Here is a 22,651-nt window from a genome sequence, read left to right as displayed (position 1 = left end):
TTAGAAGAAATTTTTTTTCACCCTAGTTCGACGATATAAATGAGCTTACCACTGTGGTCTCTTAAATTTCTTTCTTGTCAAGGACTTACATTGTAGTTGAGCTGGACTATTTTCTTTAACAAACACCATCTTCTGTTACTTACAGATGTGTCCCAGATAAATCCCATTTCACGCATTGTCTTGTGTAAAACATCTTTCTGTTAAGAAAAATGGATGTTTTCTTTCATAGCAGTAAGTAATTTACGTAATGTTGACACTGTTTTTTGATTCATGTAAAAGTCCTCCATCGTTTGTCAAAAACGTATATTACATCGTGTTTCCTCCCAAAATTCTTAGTGCTCTTTTTTGCTGACTCCAGTAAACCATATGGTTATTTTCTCGTGTATCCTATTGTGGTAAGGCTAACTTGTATACAAAGTGATTGGGACTATCAATGTTAGCTAACAATTCTTTTTGTATCAACTTTTTAATATAAGCTTAATGACGTTAGAGACGACTGAACACTCTTTACTCTGCAGCTGTCTCTTCTTTGTACTGTGCAGCTTTTCTTGTGATGTGTTATGCTTATGCATCACTCCAAATAACAAAATACATCACTTAATATAAGAACAGAACTGACTCACACTGATAGCCAAACAACATTAACAGAATCGACATAAATCACCATACGCTGCACTGCAGAGAACAGGTAACTGATTCTTGGTGTGCCCATGGGACAGTTTCAGGATACTTCGAGGAAAGGCTGCCTCCCCCATGAAAAGCATGAAAAGCGCCGCTCGCTCATGGGTTTACAGCCACACTACCGGGTGAGTTTTTCCACCGTGTACAAACTCTATGGATTGATCAATGAGATGATATGAAACAAAAAAGAGACCATTTATTTAATCATACTTTGTTACAGAGACTGCAGTCTAGCTGCATTACCATGCAGTGACAGTTACAGCATGCATGGTTTCCTCCTAGAGCAGTGGTCGTCAAACTTTTTTGCTCAAGGGACAAAAATAACAATATGATGTGGCACCTTGGACCACAGATTTCCAGGTCTTTTTATTAACTGGCAAACCAAGTAAATGGTGTGTTACAAACCTCAAATAGACTAGCTATAGTAAAGAAGCGAGAAGTTTACCACTGACTTTCTAGCACTTATCGTTAAAATCGATGCCATTTGGGCCAGTACATGTAGAATGTTCTCTGTTTCAGATTGTTGTCACCCCCAATAACGCGCAAATTGTAACACTGTAATTGCCCGACGAAATGTTGCCGCGTTGTCTTTGTGAAAAGCTGGTTAATAACAGCAAGTGGACTGTTGTCTACATGTTTTGAAAGTCATTTTTCTTCAACTCACTTGACTGAACTACAACAGCCTTAATTTTATTTGATACTAGATGAGGTACCTGGCATTGGCTAGATTTGTATTTATTCCAATCTTATGTTATTCTCTCTTCCTTCCCTCACTCTCTGTCGTCCATTTCGACTTTCCCCTCACTCACCATCTCTTCACCCTTTTATCTGCCAATTTCGCACTCCCCCTGTATGTGTCCGTGTTCTCCTCCGCCTTCTCCCTCCACATTACCATCCCCCGCCCCAATAAGATGTTGTCTTTGCTTACCCCACAATATTTCTTAACAGATTGAAAATAATATGTGTATCAGTGTGGTTGAAATCGATCCAGGGTTTAGGAGGAGAAGTGGAGGATAAACACACACACGTTTTTAAGAGCTTCTTTTAACAAATATGTAACGCATATGACCGTCTCTATAATGCATATTCATGAATCCAACGCACTTTCATTTAAGATTGATACAACAGCAGATTATTGGTACGAGGCACAAGCACCCATTTGTTGTCAGCACTTAGAAACAAACAAGAAAACATTTCCATTATTACGTCCCCTCCCGCCGCAACGACAAATCTATCCGCCCCTGTACTAAGTGACACCTGTAAAGGTGATAGAACAACTTTAGCGCTCCTACTTGCAATTCTTCCTGTATATTTTGCATTTGACAAAGGAGACAGGTACAGCTGACAGCTGCAAACCATTTATTCTTTACCGGATTTGGATATATATCATTTACCGTTCTTCAGAAACTGTAAACATTAGCACCTGTTAAAATTAAATAGTACTTTCGGAAAGAAACCACTCGCAACTGTTGGATGTATGTGACTCCTTCGCCAAATAACATCGCTGTGCAGTTGCTGACAACAATAAGCCATGTTTATGACACTGAAATTCTGCAATACAGGGAAAAAGATTTTTAAATATCCTTCCGCCGGTTTGACAACTATTAGATTATAAGGGATACATTCGTAGGAGACATGTGAGTAGTTGTGTCACATTGTCAACAATTACATTTTAAGTCAGTCTTCACAGGAGTCAAGTGTTGAGACCGACTGGAATAATTGTTGTGGTAGCATGAGTCAATGATGACATGTGCCATTCACAGACTTTCACAGAATGACTGTCACCATGTTTACGAGTGTTGAAAACTGCATAAAATGCTGCTGATCATATTTCAATAAACTGGAAAAAAGCATACAGTCCATCTGACTAATTCATTCCAGTTTAATTATCTCTGTGAAAAATAAAATTCACATGTCTTGCATAATCTTACAATATTAATGTAGATAGGCTGGAGAATATGAAGGGAAAAGGGAAGGAAGGGAATCGTTAGTAATTCTGAGCCACTACCAAAAACAAATCTGGGATCAGTGGATCTTGTTCCTGAAATTTATTTTAAAGTATTAAAATATTATATTACATTATTCAAATGGCCACAAAAACTTTATTATAACTACATTAATCTCAAACTTTCAAAAAATGTAGAAATAAATAAGAAATTTAAAAAATAAGAAAAGGACAGATGCACCGTACATGCAACAGGCTATATAAGAAAACTACAGGTCTCTTATTGAATCTGGTTTTTATTCATTATAATTGCAAAACAAACGAAAATACAACTATATTATTTTTCATTAATGCGACTTGTGATGTTGAACTTTTTTGACAATGTCGTCTACATCTGCGTCGTTTGGGCTGCATGCAATCCTTATTGCGTCTTCTAAATGACTGGACAACCGATTACGATATTTATTTTTCAAGTCTTCGTTTTGAAAATGACGCTTCACAAAGGTAAGTTGAAGGAAATTGTGTTAAAATGAACTGGGTGCAGTCTCGTAAATTTTTATAATCTTAGCCACACATTTCCAAAATTCAGTGTACTATTGTGTTTCATGATGTTCTATAAACAGAGCTTTAAGCTGTGTGTCATGCTGAAGTTCGATATTTCATTTAGCAAATTAGTTTTAAGAAATCCAAATTGGCAGAATAATTTGAGATCATCATGTCCAATTTGCCAAGGGTTCTCTACGAGAATGAAACAGCTTCGAATATTTCTAACATCATAGGGTTAAGATATACTGTGCTTGATGTTAGGAGGAGGAGGAGGAGATTAGTGTTTAACGTCCCGTCGACAACGAGGTCATTAGAGACGGAGAACAAGCTCGGGTTAGGGAAGGATGGGGAAGGAAATCGGCCGTGCCGGTTCGTCCCGGCATTTCGCTGAAGTGATCTAGGGAAAACACGGAAAACCTAAATCGGGATGCCCGGACGCGGGATTGAACCGTCGTCCTCCTGAATGCGAGTCCAGTGTGCTAACCACTGCGCCACCTCGCTCGGTTGATGTTAGGGACATGTGTGTTACAGGCATTCTTGATGCGGCTGTCATGCTACTACCAACATTAAAACTCACAGTTATTTCAATATACCATTCTCCAGATAGTGATGCCGATCAGTTTGTAGAGTATTTAGATAAACTTATTCACTGTACAGAAAAATATACCAAACACAAGACAGTAATTCTAGGAGATTTAAATTTTGATGTAAGGAAAAAACACACAAAAATATTAATTTGCTTAACATGCTAAGATCCCATAATCTCTTCTGTGCAAATTATAGTCCCACAAGACAACTTTCTTGTCTCGACAATTTTATCACGAATATACATAAAGATTATTTTGAATTGGGACTCCTTAATGTCGACCATCTGACAGATCACAAAGGTATATGGGTAAAACTAACAATTAATGAAACAATGGGGGATTGTGAACCAACCCGGTATGTCAGGTTATTAAATGATAAAAGCATAAATAGCTTTAGGGATAAGCTGAAGGTACTGAACTGGAATAATATAATATATACTTCCAACAATGTTGAGGCAGCTTGTAGCAGGTTTGTTAGTACTCTATCTGACATTTTCAATACCTCCTGTCCAATGGTTACCAAATGAAACAAAACTATGGCGAGAAAGCATGGTAGAACTACTCCACATAGGTGGTTCACACCATATTTACAGAAGCTAAGATTAATGGTTTTGATATGCCATGATAAGGTAAAAAATGGTAGTGTTGACAATGCAACATATGTTAGCCTCAAGAGACACTATAGATCACAAATCAGATTAGCAAAATGTAGAGCAAATTATATCGTCATTAAAAGTTCCAGTAATAAGTGTAAGGCTGCATGGAGGGTCATTAAAGCAGAATCAGGTACAGGTAGTCGTAGTGTAAAGGTTACAACTGATGTTGATATCACCCCAGATGAATTTAACCTCTTTTTTATCAATGCAGCAAACCCTAATCCCTCATATCCTCATAAGAAGAGTTCAAAATCAAATTCACAATCTACTTATATAAACCGTTTTTAACAAAACTTTGCTGATACTGTGCCAAGCTGTAATTGGGGACATGTGGAAATAAGTGATGCAATTAAATCAGTGGCAAAGTTAAGTGACTCCAGATCAGAAGATATTTATGGCCTCTCAAATTTTGTGATTAAAAAAAATAATCGACTTGATATCATTCCCTCTGTGCACACTCATAAACTGGATATTTGACAGTGGTATTTTTCCAGAATTTCTAAAGAAGATAGTAGTAATTCCATTACACAAAATGGGTGATAAAAACTGCACTAATAATTATTGTCCAATTTCTCTGATACCTATTTTTTCAAAAATAATCGAATATTGTATACAAAAGCAAATTAACATGCATTTGTCAAAAAACAATGTACTGACTAAGTCTCAGTATGGTTTTAGGGTCCAGTTATCAACAATTAATGCTGTTGAAAATGTTGTTTCTATTGTGGAATCTTCTTTTCAATCCAAATTATCTGCTGAAGCCACACTAGTGGACTTTAGCAAAGCACTTGATTCTGTAAACCATGCAATACTGCTGGAAAAACTATGGTGTTATGGCATTAGGGATCTGGAACTCTCCCTCATTAAATCATATCTCAATAACAGAAAGCAAACTGTAAGCTACAACGGTCAAAAGTCACAGTTACTGAATGTCACTAGAGGTGTACCCAAGGATCAGTGCTTGGGCCATTAATGTTTATAATATTTATAAATAACCTACCCAGCAATATGCCATGCAAATATGTGCTTTAAGCAGATGATACAACTTTCATCAATTCAGGGAAGGACACAAATAAACTGAAGGAGCAAAGTAAAGATTTTCTCAGATTATCCTTATGTGGTTTGAAGCCAATGAGTTAGCTATCAACTATGAAAAGACTGTAAATATATCCTTCAGCTTATCCAATGCTGTATTGAGTACACTTCTACCAAACTTCTTGGCGTATACTTAGATACGAAATTAACCTGGCAGAGTCACATAGACAACATGTCTCAAAAGCTTTCGCAAGTTATCTATCTACTGAAAAAATTACGCACCTCTACTTCTGAAAGCTTGCTGATTAATTCCTATTATGCATTCTTTCATTGCCATATTAGCTATGGTATTCTTCTATGGGGTAATTCTCCATGGTCCAGGAAAATTTTTATTTGGCTGAAGAAAGCCATCAGGAGCATCTCTGGAATTACGAAAAATAACGTATCATGTAGGTCATACTTCAAAGAATTACAGATAATGACAGTCCCTTCTCTTTTTATATACAGCTGCCTTTTGTACATAAAAGAAAACTTTAACAGTTACAACCTTAGGCAGTCCGTTCATAATCATAACACTCGTCAAACATTTAAGATAGACATACCAACAACTCGACTCAAGAAAACACAAGACAGTTATGAATACATGGGAATAAGGCTATTCAATACATTACCTGTGCAAGCACATTGTATCTCTCTTAATATGTTTAAAAGTAAGACTAAAAAATGGCTGAAAGACAAAGCTTTTTACAGTGTTAAAGAATTTGAAAACTCTTCAAAAATAGACCTGATGAACGAAACAACTTGCAACTCTGTTTGCACCTCTTCCTAAGCTTTTTTCGTCTCTGTAGTTCCACATTTAACTGTTAAACATGTGGAGAAATCCTTATGTATGAAATGTATTCTTTTATTATGCACATTCTTTAAAATGCACACTTTAGTTATGTGGGATATCTTTATGTATCAAATGTACTCCTTTATTATGTATCTTCTTCTGAAATGTGTACTTTAGCTTTGTGTGATACCTCACAATAGTTATATTTCTTAATATGTAAATTGTACATTACTCATGACGACATCGATTGCAATACCTCACAATAGTTATATTTCTTAATATGTAAATTGTACATTACTCATGACGACATCGATTGCATGTAAATGCTTAAAGATGGATAAATAAATAAAAATCTGGTTTTTGTTTCTTCCAAATAGGTCTCCAAATATTCTTTCGTGTTTTGGTAAATAGTTTCGGCGATAGTTAAGCCTGTTCGGAGCGTAGCAACAGTTGGAATATTAGACAGATCTTTTAATTTGAGTTCATTTATATACAATTGCAGTTTGCCTTCAAATGCAAATATTTTGTTAGTCATTTGCTGTGCTGGTACTGAGAATGGTTGAAAGCAAGAGGAAACTACAGCCGTAATTTTTCTCGAGGGCATACAGCTTTACTGTATGATTAAATGATGATGGCGCCCTCTTGGGTAAAATATTCCAGAGGTAAAATAGTCCCCCATTCGGATCTGTGGGCAGGGACTCCTCAAGAGGACGTAGTTATCAGGAGAAAGAGAACTGGCGTTCTACAGAATGGAGCGTGGAATGTCAGATCCCTTAATCAGGCAGGTAGGTTAGAAAATTTAAAAAGAGAAATGGATAGGTTAAAGTTAGATATAGTGGGAATTAGTGAAGTTCGGTGGCAGGAGGAACAGGGCTTCTGGTCAGGTGAATGCAGGGCTATACATAAAAAATCAAATAGGGGTAATGCAGGAGTAGGTTTAATAATGAATAAAAAAATAGGAGGGCGGTAAGCTACTACAAACAGCATGGTCAATGCATTATTGTGGACAAGATAGACATGGAGCCCGTGCCTACTACAGTAGTACAAGTTTATATGCCAACTAGCTCTGCAGATGATGAAGAAATTGATTAAATGTATGATGAGATAAAAGAAATTATTCAGATAGTGAAGGAAGACGAAAACTTAATAGTCATGGGCGACTGGAATTCGATAGTAGGAAAAGGGAGAGAAGGAAACTTAGTAGCTGAATATGGATTGGGGCTAAGAAATGAAAGAGGATGCTGGCTGGTAGAATTTTGCACAGAGCATAACTTACCTTATTTACTCGAATCTAAGCCGCAATTTTTTCCCGTTTTTGTAATCCAAAAAACCGCCTGCGGCTTAGAATCGAGTGCAAAGCAAGCAGAAGTTCTGAAAAATATTGGTAGGTGCCGCCATAACTAACTTCTGCCGTCGAATATATGTAGCGCTACACAGGCATGCTTTGCAGGCACAAAGATAAATACTGGCGCCAAAACCTCTGCGTCAGTAAGTAAATTAAAAAAAAAAAGTGGAAGACGAGCTTTCTTCTTCGCCCCGAGTTTCGACCACTGCAATTTGCATACATTATCCAACGAAGTAAATACAAATTCTGTATTGTTCATCCTCGAATTTAACAGCATTTCAATGTACTACGAAAATCCGACTGGCAAGACTGGGATGTTTGTCAATATGGCCAATTCTACGTTCAGAATTTTTTCCTACCTGTTAGAAGAGATTGTTGCTAAAAGAAACTTTTATGAATTGTGAATCACATGCAGTATTCTCTTGACCATAAAAGTAATATGAATATAAACATTTTGCCATGTATTGTTTCGTGTTTGCTGCTATCTCATTTATATCCTGTCTGCCTAATAAACTGCGAAACTAGAGTGAGACAACAGCAAACGCGGAAGAATATACATATCATGTCATGTTTATAGTCGTATTATTCTTATGCCTAATGGTGATACAGTCAGAAATGAAGCACGACAATTGACTAGATTTTTAAATCTAAGATGACTCTAATTTCTGTGCAGAATGTAATGTACTAAAGAGGCGCCTGCAAAGATTTTCAAACGGAGAAAAATTTTTGCTAAACTCTCGTTCAGAACATCTTCTATCGTACGCGGTCCATTATTTGGTTCTTGTTGATCATTATCAAAGAGAGCAGCAGTGTAAGTAACAACAAATAGCAGTCTCTTGCCATTGTTTCGCTAATGAGACGATTCCTCCTTTTTTTTTTTTTTTTTTTTTTTTTTTTTTTTTTTTTTTTTTTTTTTTTTTTTTTCCCAAGCGGCCGTAGCGCGAACTAAAGCAAGCCATGTGGCGAGCGGCGACAGGCCTTAAACACTCATTATCAGAATGTGACAAACAATGCATTTTCAGCTTAGAGTGACGTAAACAATTATAACAAAGAGAACTGCACTTATCAAATCAAAGAAAAATAAGCAATCAATTCAAACCATACGAAGCACGTGAAAAAGGAAGGGTACCTGTATAAATACGGACCGAGCGCCTGACGCATAGCAATGGCTACCTGGTAAAGCTTAACTGCTAAGCCTACGAATGGAACCAAAGTACTGTAGCTGTATCGTCATTAATTCGACCTAAATTGTGTCTCATATTACAATGGACCAACTTTGTTTCGATTTGGGGGTGCGGCCTAAAGCTTTTCTCTCCCCTCGAATTTCAAGTCTCAAATTTTAGGTGCGGCTTAATTTCGGAAAATTTTTTTTCCTTGATTTCGAGTCTCATTTTTCAGGTGCGGCTTAGATTCGAGTAAATACGGTAATCATAGCTAAAACTTGGCTCAAGAATCCTGAAAGAAGGTTGTATACCTGGAAGAAGCCTGGAGATCTAGAAGGTATCAGATAGATTGTAAATGGTAAGACAGAGATTTAGGAACCAGGCTTTAAATTGTAAGACATTTCCAGCGGCAGATGTGGAATCTGACCACAATCTATTTGTTATGTACAGAAGAGTAAAACTGAAGAAAGTGCAAAAAGGTGGGAATTTAAGGAGATGGGACCTGGATAAACTGACTAAACCAGAGGTGTACAGAGTTTCAGGGAGAGCATAGGGGAACAATCGATAGGAATGGAGGAAAGAAATACAGCAGAAGAAGAATGGGTAGCTTTGAGGGATGAAGTAGTGAAGCCAGCAGAGGATGAAGTAGGTAAAAAGATGAGGGCTAGTAGAAATCCTTGGGTAACAGAAGAAATATTGAATTAATTGATGAAAGGAGAAAATATAAAAATGTAGTAAATGAAGCAGGCAAATAGGAATACAAACGTCACAAAAATGAGATCGACAGGAAGTGCAAACCGGCTAAGCAGGGATAGCTAGAGGACAAATGTAAGGATGTAGAGGATTATTTCACTGGGGGTAAGATAGATACTGCCTCCAGGAAGATTAAAGAGACCTTTGGAGAAAAGAGAACGATTTGTATGAATATCAAGAGCTGTGATGGAAAACCAGTTCTAAGCAAAGAAAGGAAAGCAGAAAGTTGGAAGGAGTATATAGAGGGTCTATACAAGGGCGATGTACTTGAGGACAGTATTATGGAAATGGAAGGGGAAGAGGATGTAGATCTAGATGAAGTGAGAGATTGATACTGCGTGAAGAATTTGACAGTGCACTGAAAGACCTGAGTCGAAACACGGCCGCGGGAATAGACAGCATTCCATTAGAACTACTGACAGCCTTAGGAGAGCCAGTCCTGACAAAACTCTACCATCTGGTGAGCAAGATGTATGACACAGGTGAAATACCCCCAGACTTCAAGAAGAATATAATAATTAAAATCCCAAATAATGTAGGTGTTGACAGATGTGAAAATTACTGAACTATCAGTTTAATAAGCCACAGCTGCAAAATACTAACGCGAATTCTTTACAGACGAATGGAAAAACTGGTAGAAGCCGACCTCGGGGAAGATCAGTTTGGATTCCGCAGAAATGTTGGAACACGTGAGGCAATACTGACCTTACGACTTACCTTAGCAGATAGATTAAGGAAAGGCAAACCTACATTTCTAGCATTTGTAGACTTGGAGAAAGCTTTTGACAATGTTGACTGGAATACTCTCTTTCAAATTCTGAAGGTGGCAGGGGTAAAATACAGGGAGCAAAAGGCTGTTTAAAATTTGTACAGAAACCCGATGGCAGTTATAAGAGTCGAGGGGCATGAAAGGGAAGCAGTGGTTGGGAAGGGAGTGAGACAGGGTTGTAGCCTCTCCCCGATGTTATTCCATCTGTATATTGAGCAAGCAATTAAGGAAACAAAAGACAAATTCAGAATAGGTATTAAAATCCATGGAGAAGAAATAAAATCTTTGAGGTTCGCCAATGACATTGTAATTCTGTCAGAGACAGCAAAGGACTTGGAAGAGCAGTTGAACAGAATGGACAGTGTCTTGAAAGGAAGATATAAGATGAACATCAACAAAAGCAAAACGAGGATAATGGAATGTAGTCGAGTTAACTCGGGTGATGCTGAGGGAATTAGATTAGGAAATGAGACACTTAAATTAGTAAAGGAGTTTTGCTATTTGGGGGGCAAAATAACTGATGATGGTCGAAGTAGAGAGGATATAAAATGTAGACTGGCAATGGCAAGGAAAGCATTTCTGTAGAAGAGAAATTTGTTAACATCGAGTATAGATTTAAGTGTCAGGAAGTTGTTTCTGAGAGTATTTGTATGGAGTATAGCCACATATGAAGTGAAACATGAACGATAAATAGTTTGGACAAGAAGAGAATAGAAGCTTTCAAAATGTGGTGCTACAGAAGAATGCTGAAGATTAGATGGGAAGATCACATAACTAATGAGGAGGTACTGAATAGAATTGGGGAGAAGAAGAGTTTGTGGCACAACTTGACTAGAAGAAGGGATCGGTTGGTAGGACATTTCTGAGGCATCAAGGGATCACCAATTTAGTATTGGAGGGCAGTGTGGAGGGTAAAAATCGTAGAGGGAGACCAAGAGGTGAATACGCTTAGCAGATTCAGAAGGATGTAGGTTGCAGTAGATACTGGGAGATGAAGTAGTTTGCACAGGATAGAGTAGCATAGAGAGCTGCATCAAACCAGTCTCAGGACTGAAGACCACAAAAACAACAACAATAATTATATCACCAAATATGAGCACAAATACACTCAATACCCAATGAACGCTCAGGGGAAACGAAACTTAGTTCACGACTGATACACTGACAAGACAAAGCTAACAATGAGGCAAACGAGTGGTCTTCGGTACGCAGCGCATTTGATGCATGGCTCATATTGTTGGCTAGCATGCCACACATGCCTTTAGTGCTGCGGAACACCGGCAAGTGGCGCGTTAAATGAAAGTGGTGGATGGTTTTCAGTTACCTAATTACTTCCCCAACTTATTCACAATTCTACGCAGTTTCCGTAAACAAAACACCACTATGCCAGACAAATAACGAAAACATGATCTGGGCGGCATGCCGCCCGCAGGCCACAGTTTGACGACCACTGTCCTAGAGGGTGGTACTGTTCTTCATACGTTCATACGTCATGTCCTAGTGACCTCTCCTGCCACAGTAATTGGTAATGTTGTGTCCGATTCACTTTTCTTGCTGACTCACCTAGTAGTGGATGTGATACAGTGTTGTACACAATGGTTCTGTATTCGAATCGAGATCTTGCCGGAACGGTGTTTACGTGAGGAAAGGCAAATGGCAACGGGCGGCGAGAAGCAAGGTCGTATCAGGAGACCTATCCTCATTGACAATAACCACAGCTTTCAATGTTTGCAACAGTGTTTCACTATTTGTCTGAGATAGCGTCATTTCAGTAAGCAGAATATCATGAAGGACACACCCGAAATGTTCAGACACCAGACTTGGAGGAAAATATGATTAACACTGTGGAAGGTGACCACTGTGTCAGTACCAGGCAGATGGTCTGCCAGTGGAACTCTCTCCATGAGAATTGTTACTACCCGTATCACTTACAGTTTGTACTAGGCTTACTAGCAACACACTTTCCACATCAGGAGCAGTTTGTCACTGGTTTCTTCACCAGGCACCAACAATTCTGAGATTTGTCTCATCCGTCCTATTCACAGATGAGGCCACCTTTATGCGGAATAGTACCTTCAACTTTCATAACAGTCATCTGTGGGATAGCATGCAGAACCACCTTGGTATGGTGACAGTGAAGCATCAGCATCTGTGCAGCCAGAATGTGTGGGCTGAGATAATTGGTGGCCGTATTTTGGGACCAGTCTTCCTTCCATGTCGCCTAACATGCCAGAACTATTGGTGTTTCTTGCAAGTGACTTTGCCTCTCCTGCTGGAAGAAGTGACATTGATGATTCGAAGGGTTATGTGGTTTCTACATGAAGCTGCTCCAGCCCACTTAACCGTTACTGTCCAAACACATCTCAATCGTGTCTTCCCTGGTCAATGGATCAGACGAGAGGGTCCAGTTGCATGTCCTCCTTGTTCACTGGATCTCAACACGTGATTTTTGGATATGGGGGCCATCTCAAAAGTGTCATGTATCCAAAGCCCATTCCAGTTATGGCGACACTGGAGGAGCATATCCATGCTGCCTTTGACACATGCAGCCTCGCTGATGTGAACATGTGAGACAGAACATGCTACGGCACGTACACGCATGCGTTGAGGCCTATGTAAACCATTTTGAACACTTGCAGTAACTGTGGCTGCATGGTTCAGCACATATTAGACTGCAATCTCTGTAAAATATATGAATGAATAAATGATCTCTAACATGGAAACCATGCGTTTCTACACATAAGTTCATTAGACCTTTTTTTGTTCCATATCCTCTCATCAAACAATACCTAGAGTTTGTACACAATGGAAAAAATGACCCTGTATATGTGCTGATTAACCTTCTGGAATCCGATTAAATTGTAGTACCGGTAATGTAGTTGCAGTGGTGCCAGCGTGGCTGCAAACAGGCCGCATCATGATTTTATTTATTTATTTTTGTGCTAGGAATGCAATATTTTGTTAATATTTGGTTATAGGAAAGTATAATGATGATTGAAGAATAATCTAATGTAGACAAGATTATATATTGAACAAACATTAATATATTACCTTAAGATTTGAACCAGGCGCAAAAATAATTCAACAATGGGTTTAGTATACAAATTAAGAAAGTACCTCATAAAGAAATAACTGAGATAATGCATATATCTCAGACACTCTAAAGAAAACTTGAAAGGAACATCATTAATCATAAGTAAAAACTGGAATTGATGCTCTTAAATTAAAAATTTGGTATCTAGACAAAAGTTTCTCATTCACCTTGAACTTAGTTTTTTTGTAAATGACAAAACATAATCTTAGGTGGTTGTTTTCTTTTAAAAAGCACAAAACTGCAAGACATCATCCCGTAGAATACACCCCATTGCATATTCTCTTCTCTGTCTTCGGCTGTTTCATCTCCTTGGCATCTGCTGCAAATCACTGATAGTGTGGTATGTTTTTTACAAGCTTTGTGGAGCATTTCTTGCAGGCAAGGCTTGTTCTGTTATTTTTATGGGACCCATATAAGTAACAAATTCTCCTACAAAGAGCTGAGGTGGCATTTGGAAGCCCCACTGAGGGTTCATTGTACTTAGAATTAGGAAAAGTTGTATATCCTTTGGAAGCCTTCAGTTTGGTGCTCAGTTTCTCAGATTTGGTTTCATCAACATTTGAGCAGATTCACTGAGATAAAGTCATCTTCTGTAATTATTTTCTCTGGGAACATTGGTTTTAGTATTAATTTTCAGAGAGCAGAGACCATCCATCCAATTTAAATGACTCTTTAGTGGAAACCAGAAAGAGGAGGAAGCCCACAAGATAAACAGAGGTATGACCTTACCTGAGGTAAGTGGTTCTCCAGGAATGAATAAAAGCAATAGCAAGAGCAAATAAAATAAAATCAACCCTCCCCCTTTTAATATACTGTATCACAATGTTCAGTCCTTAATAAACAAGTTACAAGGATTTGAAGTAATATTGGGATCTGACCTAAATGTTGATGTCACCTGTATAACTGAACACTGGCTAGAAAAGCAGCAAATAAGTACTGCAAATATTCCTGGTTTCCTTCAAGACAATCAATTCTGCAGATCTTTTCACAAACACGGAGGAACAATCATATTTGTAAGGCAGGATTTAAGGTATAGAGCAATCGAAAAACATCCTGTACGAAAAGGGTCTTGAAATAGCAATCAGTGAACTTTCTGTCATGTCACTCTATACAGATCCATCAACAGAAATTTTGAAAGACTTCTTATGTAACCTAGAAATGCTCTTTACTCTAGAACCATCCAAAAATAAGATCATATAGGGTGACTTCAACACTGATTTTTGTAACAATCAAATCATAGAGATAAACTACTGTATATGACAAAGAGTTTCAATCTAATCCCTCTGTAAATACACCAACAAGAATCTCTTTAAACAATGAACCTGCCCTTTTAGAGCAAATGTTCATCCAAGAAACCTACTACCCATATAACACTGAAGTAATAAATATGGGCTACAGTGATCTTGAAGTCCTGAAGGCCACCTATCAAAATAAGTGAGTGTAGAGCCCTCAGTGACAGTGAGATTATACACTTCTGCTACTTACTACGCCGAGAAACACAGGATGAAGTGAACAGCGAGCCTGATACAAATAAAAAGTTCAATAACTTTCATGGTACATATAATCATTATTTTGATTTAGTCTTTCCAGTTAAGAAGTATAGATCAAAACAATCTGGTGATAATAGCTATGTTACAACTGGCATAAAAACCTCCAGTGTGATGAAAAGATTCCTGCACTCATATAAAAAATAGAACCCTGTATCATTAGAAGTTAAAAATTATATAAAAATATACAATATCTACCACAAAGTTATTATATATGCAAAAAAAGTGTGTGTGATAGAGAAAGAAAGAAATGTGCAAGGGTCATTGCAGAAGTCATGGCAATTTTTTTTTTTTTTTTTTTTTGTCTTGCAAATGGTAACAAATTGGAAAGTTCTGAAATATGCAAGCAGAAAGTTAGTTCATATGTAAATGTTACATGTAGGGGGACGGATGAACACACACACCACCATAATAAAGATATAGCATGAGAAGAAAGATGTGAAAATGTTCGTTGTCGCAAACTCGTATTACTGTCAGTTGCAACAACACAGGGCAGGAAGAGAGACCTGTGAAATCTTAAGAGTGCCTCAGAATAGTCTCCCAGTGCCCTGGAAGACACCCTATATGTTTGGCCTCACCATGAGTGTATCATTGCATCTCATGCATTACTATTATGAAAATGTCTTCATGTGTTCGAAAGCGTGCTCCACGCAATGGCTCTTTCAGGTTTGCTCACATCACGTTACTGCGGATTCTTGGGGAGACTCCTGGAATGTGAGTAGTTTGTGATGTACTATTGTGTACTGCTGCAACTGACAATAAAACACATTTGCAACAACAAACTATTTTTGTATTTTTTCTCATGCTAAAACTTTATGGCGATGTGTGTGTTCACCCACCTCCCTACATGTAATGTTTGCATATGAACTAATCTTTCATTTGGATATTTCAGGATTTTTTATTTTGTTACAGCCTTGGGAGAGCCAGTCCTGAAAAAACTCTACCATCTGGTGAGCAAGATGTATGAGACAGGTGAAATGCCCTCAGACTTCAAGAAGAATATAATAATTCCAATCCCAAAGAATGTAGGTGTTGACAGATGTGAAAAATACTGAACTATCAGTTTAATAAGTCACAGCTACAAAATACTAACGTGAATTCTTTACAGACGAATGGAAAAACTGGTAGAAGCAGACCTTGGTGAAGATCAGTTTGGATTCCATAGAAATATTGGAACACGTGAGGCAATACTGACCCTACAACTTATCTTAGAAGCTAGATTAAGAAAAGGCAAACCTACATTTCTAGCATTTGTAGACTTGGAGAAAGATTTTGACAGTGTTGACTGGAATACTCTCTTTCAAATTCTGAAGGTGGCAGGTAAAAGACAGGGAGCAAAAGGCTGTTTAAAATTTGTACAGAAACCAGATGGCAGTTATAAGAGTCGAGGGGCATGAAAGGGAAGCAGTGGTAGGGAAGGGAGTGAGACAGGGTTGTAGCCTCTCGCCGATGTTATTCCATCTGTATATTGAGCAAGCAATAAAGGAAACAAAAGACAAATTTGGAGTAGGTATTAAAATCCATGGAGAAGAAATAAAATCTTTGAGGTTCGACGATGACACTGTAGTTCTGTCAGAGACAGCAAAGGACTTGGAAGAGCAGTTGAACAGAATGGACAGTGTCTTGAAAGGAAGATATAAGATGAACATCAACAAAAGCAAAACGAGGATAATGGAATGTAGTCGAGTTAACTCGGGTGATGCTGAGGGAATTAGATTAGGAAATGAGACACTTAAAGTAATAAAGCAGTTTTGCTATTTGGGGAGCAAAATAACTGATGATGGTCGAAGTAGAGAGGATATAAAATGTAGACTGGCAATGGAAAGGAAAGCATTTCTGAAGAAGAGAAATTTGTTAGCAGCAAGTGTAGATTTAAGTGTCAGGAAGTCGTTTCTGAGAGTATTTGTATGGAGTGTAGCCATGTATGGAAGTGAAACATGGGCCAAACATAGTTCAGACAAGAAGAGAATAGAAGGTTTCGACATGTTGTGCTATAGAAGATTGCTGGAGATTAGATGGGTAGATCACATAACTAATGAGGAGGTACTGAATAGAATTGGGGAGAAGAGGAGTTTGTGGCACAACTTGACTAGATGAAGGGATCGGTTGGTAGGACATGTTCTGAGGTATCAAGGGATCACCAATTTAGTATTGGAGGGCAGCTTGGAGGGTAAAAATCATTGAGGGAGACCAAGAGATGAATACACTAAGCAGATTTAGAAGGATGTAGACTGCAGTACTTACTGGGAGATGAAGCAGCTTGCACAGGACAGAGTAGCATGGAGAGCCGCATCAAACCAGTCTGAGGACTGAAGACCACAACAACAACAACAGCCATTTTTGAGACAAAAAATAGTTGCCATGACTTTTGCAGTGACCCTCATATATCCAAATCAAAAACCAAGACACTGGTCACATTGAACATTATCAGGTCTGAAACAAATGCCATGCCAGTTGTAAAAGTATTAACCTAAATCTGAAAAGTGGACAAGTATCTGAATACACACTGCTTTGAGAATGGAAGATCTCCAAAAGCATCAATGTTTCTCAAACAGGTCACAAAAGATGAGATCATATTGACAATGAGCTCACAAATGCAACTTTCATATGGTATTGATGATATTCTACAGTGCATTACAAAACAAACAGGGAAGTATATTGTTGATACTCCGACATTTGTTATTAATCACTACTTTTCAACCAGTACATTTTCCAATCTTCTGAAGGTCATTAAGGTCACACTGTTGGACAAAAAGGGAGTCACAGACAATATTACTATTATAGGCCTGTATCACAGCTTAGTGGCTTCTCAAAGGCCTTCAAGAAACTCTTTTACAATAGACTACTAAAAGTTACAAACAAATACAAATTACTATTGATCCATCAGCATGGATTCCAGAAATCTGGATCCACAGCTGCAGCTGTCTATAAGTATGTAAATGAAATGCTGAGAGCCACAGGCCAAAAGGAAATAGCTATTGGAATATTCCTGGACTTACCTAAGCATTCGACATTATAGATCATGCTCTCATACCACATAAAACAGAAAGTAAGGGTATTAGACGTAACCCAAATGAATTTTATTCTTAAACATGACATACAAACTGGTAACATCACAAGAACAACAACATACTCATTAGGGAAAACTTTCATCAAATATGGTGTGACAGAAGCATCCATATTATGTCCAATCCTCTTCCTTCTGTATATAGATGATCTGAATGACTCTGTTCATCCAAAAGAGAAAACACTGTTTGCAGATAACATTAGCATTTTGATAACAGGATCAAATAAAAATGGCCTTTAGTAATCAGCAGATAGGAAATTGATGCAACTGTCAGTGAGGTTTAATAGAAATAAGCTCATTATAAACACTGAAAAAATCGTAGCCATGAACTTTCATATATCCCATAAAAAGGAACAGAATGACCACCACTTGAAAATAAACAACGAAAGATTAAAACCAATTATTTGAAATTTTTGGGAATACATCTTCAGGATGATCTCAAATGGAATATTCAGTCTCTGAAAGGCAAACTATCATCTATTTGGTGTATGCTGTGGATATTGAATTCGAGCTGCAACAGGGAAAGAGTAGTGCAGGTATATCATGCTCATTTCCAATCAACATTCAGATATGGAATCATGTTCTGGAGGAATTCACCACGTAGCCAAACTATATTCAAAACACAAAAATGAGTTATTAGAATCATCTGCAACCAACAGAGACAAGATTCATGTCATTCTCTTTTCCACACATGTGAAGCAATGTCTTCGTAAGAGAATATAAATTCCCAGTGTGTATAAGAAACCAGCTCTGTACATAACCATGAAACAAAAAATTGCAATAATATTCATACTCTCATGTCAGAACATCTGCCTACCAGAAAAGTGTCTTACAGAGTGTAACACCATTGTATAAGAACCTTCTGGCAAGCTTGTTCAAATAAAGACCTAAACCTGTTTCTGATGAACCACAATTTTTACTCTGTTAGTGAATTTCTCAGCTAATGACATGTAACACAGTGTCTCACTTCAATGCAAAAATACTTATCACAGCAAATTCCTCTATCTGAAAAACATAAAATATCAAACATGTATAGTAAACTGTATTTATGTGATCATATGTCTGACCATAATGTTTATAGGAATCATTTGTCATATGTCAACTACATATGTAGTAAACATTACTATGACTGAATGTGTAATCATTATTAATTTCTATTGTCTTTATGTATACATGTTTTCAAACATCAGTTATATATGTGGTAAATGTTACTCATATTGAATGTGAAATTGTGTATAATTTCTGTGTTGTCCTTATGTGAAAAATTTGTAATGATTATCTCTGCATTATATTTTGACTTGTCCTGTATCTACACAACATGTCACAAGACTAAATAAAAATAAATAAATTTTGTATGAGCTAATTCTGGCAATACTGAGTTCCCTCAATAAAACCACCATAGGACATCATCTTGTTTTCCTAGCTGTGGTCAGTGTAGAACACATCTGATCCACTGAGTCCACACATCCTTTTGTTCTATTATAATGAAGTACTGTATTAGAGGCTTACATGATTCTGGGGCAATTTCAGCAGTAACGTTCCAAGTCGACAAGAGAATTACAGCTTTTTTTCCTTTCAGTTACAAAAGTTATTAAGGACATGTCATACTGAAAACCAACTAGTGACAATCCTACTTTATGAGTAGGATCATTTACAAATTCTGGAGGTATCTCTTTTCTATTTGTTTTAAGTGTTCCTAGGAATGTCATCCACTTTCAAGCAAATATTTTGCTAGAGAAATACTCGAGTAGTATTTTCTGTAGTCATGTTATGGTTAGACATTTTTATTGGTTCAATCAATCATGTCACTATGTCTATGAGCTTATTCACATAGGAACCCTCAGACTGAAACTTCCTGGCAGATTAAAACTGTGTGCCAGACTGGGACTCAATCTCGGTACTTTTGCCTTTCGCGGGCAAGTGCTCTACCAACTGAGCTACCCAAGCATGACTCACTCCGTGTCCTCACAGCTTTAATTCTGCCAGTACCTCGTCTCCTACCTTCCAAACTTTACAGAAGCTCTCCTGCGAACCTTGCAGAATTAGTACTCTTGAAAGAAAGGATATTGCGGAGACACGGCTTAGCCACAGCCTGGGGGATGTTTCCAGAATGAGACTTTCACTCTGCAGTGGAGTGTGTGCTGATATGAAACTTCCTGGCAGATTAGAACTGTGTGCCGGACCGAGACTCGAACTCAGGACCTTTGCCTTTCACAGGCAAGTGCTCTACCAACTGAGCTATCCAAGCACGACTCACGCCCCGTCCTCAGTTGGTAGAGCACTTGCCCAGCGAAAGGCAAAGGTCCCGAGTTCGAGTCCCGGCCCGGCACACAGTTTTAATCTGCCAAGAAGTTTCATATCAGCACACACTCCGCTGCAGAGTGAAAATCTCATTCTGGAAACATCCCCCAGGCTGTGGCTAAGCCATGTTTCCGCAATATCCTATCTTTCAGGAGTGCTAGTTCTGCAAGGTTCGCAGGAGAGCTTCTGTAAAGTTTGGAAGGTAGGAGACGAGGTACTGGCAGATGTAAAGCTGTGAGGACAGGGCGTGAGTCGTGCTTGGGTAGCTCAGTTGGTAGAGCACTTGCCCGCGAAAGGCAAAGGTCCCGAGTTCGAGCCTCGGCCCAGCACACAATTTTAATCTGCCAGGAAGTTTCATATAAGCGCACACTCCGCTGCAGAGTGAAAATCTCATTCTGGAGTTTAAACTATCATCCTGAGAACTGAAACAGGTTCAGATCATTGGTAAACTAAAGTCAAAATAAGAATCAGATGGTAGTGTTCTACAAAGGATTGGAAAAAAAGTAGAGCAGGTATGTTAAGAACAAATATACAAGGAAGATGAAAGTCAATCAACGTACTGGTGTCATGAAGGGCCTTGAACATGCCTACATACAAAATGGGAGCACTGGTGTATATATAATATATATATAAACTGTAATAAAGCCTACAACAGCTGAAGCACAAGTATTAATTAAACCTTATAAAACCACATAGAATGACTGATGACAGCATTTAAATGGACATTATCCATGGACCAAGGTTAGGCAAAAGACATATAAAAGATAACATCATTGCTATGTAAAGGGAGCTAAACAAAGGAAGATAAACTGTTCAAATTTTCATATTCTTAACAATAAATATGACCTCAGTGTGGCATTTACCATGAATAATGTCATTAAGCATCTTCTTATATTTAACAAGACAAATATCTCACATCTGGGAAGCATAAAAATCAGTGCAATGTGTGCCTGAGCTTTTATATAGGACTAACAGGGAGGGCTTTTAAAACTCACTTTCACAAACACTTACTCAACAAAGATGGTGAGAATTTTTATACAGCAACTTTTACAGAACATTTTAAAACTGAAAAATGGACTACCCCCTCTATATGGAAATTTTACATATAGTCAACAAAGGGTTCAAAATGAACCTTCTAGAAGATGTTGAAAGTAATAAACATTCCCACTTTCACGCCAAGAATTTGCTGAGTGATCAGCTCACACTGAAAAACTGTTTTGTGATTGTATAGCTCTTCTGTTAAATGATTTACAGTGATCTTGTAACAACAACAATTGTACATATAATAATTTTTTCTTCTGATTTTCGATAAATTAGTGTAAGCGATGTTCTGATTTCATTTCTTTTTTCTTTTCATGTCATTATGTTAAAGAAACTGTAAACAATTTTCGACGTGAATATTAATGTTAATGTCAAATTTCAAGCAATATTATAACAAAATGGAAATGTAAGAAATGTTGAAACTTTTGTAAGATGTTAAAGTTGTACTTGTGTGTCTGGTCCATACGTAGGCAATGTATTAGGATATGTGGAATTCAAAACCTTTGGTGAATACCCTGTCTGTAGGGGAGCGGAAAAAGGTGGATGGCAGGCGAGCGCGGGAAAATGCACACGGGCGCTGGACGGCATAACGGGCTCAGTAGTAGTAGTCAGAGTTGGGCTTTGATCTGAGCAACATGTTCTGGATCGAGGAGGCTCTCCTGGAAAACGTGATTTCATTGAGCCTCGGATGTGCCGTTCCCGACGACTATACAGCATTGCTATATTCCATAGGCACTAAATGGAAAAGTATTGCGACGCTAAGAAGAAGTAAAGTGCCGATACATCAAGAGCCATAGCTGTGATTGTATGTGTGCTCTGCGCCTCGCCATCTCGTCGCCCGCCAACCGCCGCATCGATACGAACAGGTTGAAACTTTTAGTACTGTATTCGTGTGGACCAGTGTTACTTTTGTTCCTGACTGTTCAATAACAACTTAACTTTTACCAGAACTGTCCTATCATTTAATTATCCTCATCACTGGCCTAGACAGGATCCTTTCCACATGTTGTGCAATCCGAGTGTCCCGAGATGAAGATTTAAAGTTTATGTTAATAATACTTACCTGCAGACCTATCTATGTCAGAATGATGTTTAAAGAACTTTGTTGTTAATGAATAATATAGGTCTGACAAAGTTGGAAGATAATGTTGAAAGTGGTTTAGTAATGAAGTTTAATTAATTTGAGACAAAAATAATGGTAGTTAAATGAGCAAGAAATAAGACAAAAAGAGTAGTAAATCATATATTGGAAATCTTGAGTGCTTAATGATTTAAATAACCAAAATTTC

At 37.9% G+C, this 22,651-nt stretch overlaps 1 non-coding gene across 1 annotated transcript; it reads left to right on the top strand.

The window, feature by feature from the left end:
• Nucleotides 1-20,576: 20,576 nt before the first annotated feature.
• Nucleotides 20,577-20,651, top strand: Trnas-cga. Its single transcript has one exon. It is a non-coding gene; the product is annotated as a tRNA-Ser (tRNA).
• The last annotated feature ends 2,000 nt before the right edge of the window (nt 20,652-22,651 follow it).

The sequence above is a fragment of the Schistocerca americana genome, chromosome 2, assembly GCF_021461395.2.
Source record: "Schistocerca americana isolate TAMUIC-IGC-003095 chromosome 2, iqSchAmer2.1, whole genome shotgun sequence".
Lineage (NCBI taxonomy): Eukaryota > Metazoa > Arthropoda > Insecta > Orthoptera > Acrididae > Schistocerca > Schistocerca americana.
Note: the sequence above shows the minus strand (reverse complement) of the source record. Positions and strands in the feature narration are given on the sequence as shown.